This window comes from Excalfactoria chinensis, chromosome 1, assembly GCF_039878825.1.
Source record: "Excalfactoria chinensis isolate bCotChi1 chromosome 1, bCotChi1.hap2, whole genome shotgun sequence".
NCBI lineage: Eukaryota > Metazoa > Chordata > Aves > Galliformes > Phasianidae > Excalfactoria > Excalfactoria chinensis.
Genome location: NC_092825.1, coordinates 52,794,073 through 52,798,527, shown reverse-complemented (window position 1 = coordinate 52,798,527; position 4,455 = coordinate 52,794,073). Strand labels below are relative to the sequence as shown.

Genomic DNA, 4,455 nt, shown 5'->3' with positions numbered 1-4,455 from the left:
GTACAGGAAGTGCCTGGAGGGTTTTGACACTGGAACAAGCAAATTGTAATCAGGGTGAAAGCTAAGCTAGAAAAAATAACTTGAAAAAAATCCCAGCTGCTGGTACTGAGATATCCAGTTATGGTTTTCAAGGATCTCTGGGACTAGACATCTATAGACATGTTTTGGAAATTCTGCAGAGTTCTAATGAGATAGACCAAATACATTAAAATTAATCTCCCATGTTTAACAGGAAAATAATATATTTGTATTAGGAAACACACCAGAAATGTAATTCTGAGGAGATCCAAGTAATAGTTTATAATGATTATCTCATTGGCCAACACTGAAAACACTACACCAGGTTGATACATTATAATTTGCTGTGGCGAATCACATGTTTCTTATAAACTGCATCAGGCAGCCACAACCAGACAGTGTGCTGTATAATTGAGCATGGGTAAACCCAGTGTGAGTCTTGCTTACCTAGGCATAGCTCAGGTGAGCAGCTGTTCCCAATTTCACCTGTGGAAGTAAGAACAAAAATCTGGGCTACTATGTCACTCTCCTGGCTGCAGATTCCCCTTTCAACATTCCTCTTAAAAACAGAATGAAATGAGCTTTGGCTCTCTTGAAGTCAGTGGCAAAATTCCCATCACTTTTCCCTTCTTAGCAATCTGCATCTTAATATATATATATATTTTTTATGATTGATTCAGCAAAGCAGTGGGAAGAAAGAAGCTGATCTTCCTCTTCCTGTCGTTTTGCCTGCTGCCCTGACCTAGGGATTCACTCTTGACTTTGGTGCTGAGTGCCTCAGTGCTCTGGAATTTAGTGTCAGAAAGGAAACACTGTGATTGCTATAGGACACCATGGGGCATGTGTTGCTTACACAGTAATGTCGCTCTTTGGGTCATTGTGAGGCAGAAGGTAAAGGTGACAAGTGGTGTTTATCTGTCAATGATATCTTGTACATGCCTTGAAGTGTCTCCAAGCTGACCGCCATGGGAAAAAGAAATGCACTCTATGCTTTAATCTTCCCTTGTCTTGCTACGTAGTGTAAGATTCCATTTGTGGATGCTACGTCTATACAACAAATATTTCTCATCACTTCTCAACTAAGGTCATGTCTTATTTACATAGCAGAAAAGAACAGAGTAGGAAAATCTGTTTCCTAGCAGCCTGCAGTGTAAGGCTGCAATTAAACTGAGCTGGTCAGGTGAGTATCTTATGTATATACCGAACTGGAAAGTTTGGTATATACTTAAGATAAAAAGCACAGCCTTCACAAATCAGCTGGGGACTTAAACCCAACAGATATCCTGAGATGCAGCGTTCTTCTATGCTGAGGTTTCTTCTTCCTCACTTGCAAAAGTAGAATTTGTGCATTTTTCTGTTGAATGTTTTTAGGCTTCCATTTGTTATTATGATTGGAATAATTTTTTTTGTTATTTTTGTTGGTAGAAAAGTCACTTTTCAGATTATCAGTGATATCAAAAGAAACAAAAATTTCAAGATCTAGAATGACCTATGTTAAATAGAGTATGTGGCAAATGCAGAAGCTATGATATAATGAAGAGCTATGATATAATTCTGCTGCAGACACAGAGAGCATGATTTTCAAGATTTCTGCTGGTGGGAGGGGAGGCAGGATTTGAATGGAGTTTGTGCACTGTCAAGCCTTATTCCAACATCCCCGTTGGGAAAGATCATTTATTGGTTCTTCCTGACGAGAAGTAAGGCTCCATCTACTGCTGCATCATGATTGTCCTAAGACTCAATTAAGTAGCTGTTTCCAGGTGCTACAAAACTCCATATGCTGCAAGTGGTTTTTTCTTATGTAAGTTTTCAAAACTTTGATTTTTTTTATCAATACAAAATAAGATATTATTCATTCTTTAGTGAAAATGCACAGATACACCAACACACCAAGCAGTCCAGCCACCCAACTACATGGGATAGGAAAAATCATACTTTGCAATCCAACTGTAATTCATTTTTAATTATTTTGTTGAATTAAAGCTGTTCCAAACACAAGACTAAAAAGAAGTAATCCTAGCAGTTTGGTAATGAGAACATTCCCATACAAGATGACAGGTATATTCAAGACTGACTTGAATCTAACAAAGTGGAGAGATCTAAGTGTATGCCATATTCTAGTTGAATGTTCTGGCTACAAGCTGCATGCTATTTTGAGCTCTGTATCAGCATTTTGGAGGTTATTTCTATATTTTGTTCTGTGTGGACTTGGAATCCTTCCCCATTATCCTCTAAATTGATCATTCCCACCCAGCATCCTTGCTCTGATGGATCTGCTTTTCTCAGAATCTATAAGATATTTCATTGGAATGTTCTGAAATGGTTCAGTTAAAGATGTATCTCTGAGTTCTCATAGGAATCTGTCCAGATCCTGTGGATGGTGAAAAGCTGAAGATATTTATCTGGTAACGAACAGACAGCGACTTACTACAGTAGAGACTGAAGTCAGTGAGAGAGTTCAGTTCTAGGAATAGCAGCAACTATGAGGTTATGGGTGCAGATCTACTAACTGCAACAGCAAATAAGGGCTTTGGATATATACAAGCAAGGGAGTTTATTAGAAAGAGATGAGAGAATGATTTAACTATCTGATGCCTTGGTTAGTTGCTGATTGGAAACTGCAGAAGGAGTTGGACAGAGTTAAAATATGACATATTTTGGAGAGAGACAACAAGATTAATTGGGACAGTAATGGAGGTAAAGGACTCAAAGAACTTATTTTTGGACCCTGAAGTGGCTGAGACAAGGATTTGTGATGGCACACAAAAGCTAAAGTGTGGTGGGTATAAACTGGTCAGAAGGCATTCACTTTACAGAAGATCAAAATACATGGTCACAAGCCAAGTTAAGGAGGGAGAATATCAAGTTATGAGAAAGGACATTTTTACTCAGAGACATGAGCTAGCTTGTGAAAATGTGAAGGGTGCTTTTAGCAGTAGGGTAAATTAATAAAAGAAGGGATGAGGAATACAGAACTTCTAGTTCTATCTACTGAGGTAGAGTAGATGGACTAGAAAGAAAATGGAGCTCAGTTTTTTTCACCTCATCTCATCTATCAAGCAGGCTGTCAGCTGAGTCAGACGGAGGTCCAGGCCCTTTCATTTGCTCAGGAGTTTTGTCTCCAGCACCTAAGAGCAAAGTACTTACTCGTCTGGTTCAACAGCTTCACAAGATGAGCTGTAGTCAAACTAGCTGAGTGATTGTCATATACACTGTATCTCACATGTACTTCCAAGGAAAAAAAAAAAAAAAAAAATTGTTAAAAATCCAAGACTCATAGAATGAATCAAAAGGTGCATTTACCAACAGAACGTATAAAGGTTAGGTGATCAGATAATTACAAGAATGCTTAGACATCTCTGTGATCCAGAAAGCCAAAGAGCAGAGATGACTAAAATGGATCAGAAAAGAAAAGGTGAAGAAGGTCAGTCTCTTACTTCTTTTCATTTTTTTCCCTTCTTTTTTAACCAGTCATCAGGCAATTTGAGCAGTTATGGATTAAAATCAACTGGATCTGATGGTTAAAAAAAAAAAAAAAAAAAAAAAAGAATTTAGAATTCTTAGTGCTGTGCCTGTCCAAAGAGACTTCAAAAAGTAAATCCAAAGTATCTGAGAACCATATCCACCACTGATTGACAATGATCCAGAAAGTCTTGATATTATTTTCTTCTGGCATTAGAGGAAAACACACGTGAGCTTTGTTTTCTCCTTCTTATGAAGCACAGCAGGTGCTTCAGGCATGTTTTCAGCGGAGAGTTAGACTGAAACAAAATATGGATTACTTTCTTATGAAATTAATTGTTTTCCCTGTCATTGCTATTGCTAAGGTTCATTGAGACACCACAGCCCAAATGTAGTCCAGTGGATTTTTAAAATTGGATTCCAGTTAGATTACAGAGAAGTTGTGTCACTGGGATTATTGATCAAAGTAGAAGAGAATGTAACACAGAATCAACCAGTTTCAACTCCGCTTACCAAGGGCAGGGAAAATGATGTTTCTGCCCGGGATTGAACCGGGGATCTTTCGCGTGTGAGGCGAACGTGATAACCGCTACACTACAGAAACCTGGCTGGCACTATAATAAAGCAAGTTATACAGTTATAAAGTAAGGATAGAAAAGAGTGAAATAAGGATAGAAAAGAGTGAAATGGTGAACAAATTTTCAGGTGGTTGCTGCTCCACTGTTTCAGTTTATTAAAAGTTGAAAGGCTTTTTGCTTGCACTCTTGAACCAAAGAAGCACATGTCCTACAAAGGCAACTAAAATAATGTCATATTTTTCTTAAACATAACCCATCTATTTCCTCTGCTGCCTAATGGATCTCACAGAGCCATTTCAATTTTCCCAGCCCTCATTACACTCAGGCTAGAATATATACCAGGGCATGGGCTGAGACGTTGCCTTGTGGGAACTGTTAGCATGCTTCCTGCTGGTTT

The 4,455-nt window shown here is 38.3% G+C and overlaps 1 non-coding gene across 1 annotated transcript; it reads right to left on the bottom strand.

Annotated features, from left to right (window-relative positions):
• Positions 1–4,011: 4,011 nt before the first annotated feature.
• Positions 4,012–4,084, bottom strand: TRNAV-CAC (transfer RNA valine (anticodon CAC)). Its single transcript has one exon. It is a non-coding gene; the product is annotated as a tRNA-Val (tRNA).
• Between the last annotated feature and the right edge of the window lie 371 nt (positions 4,085–4,455).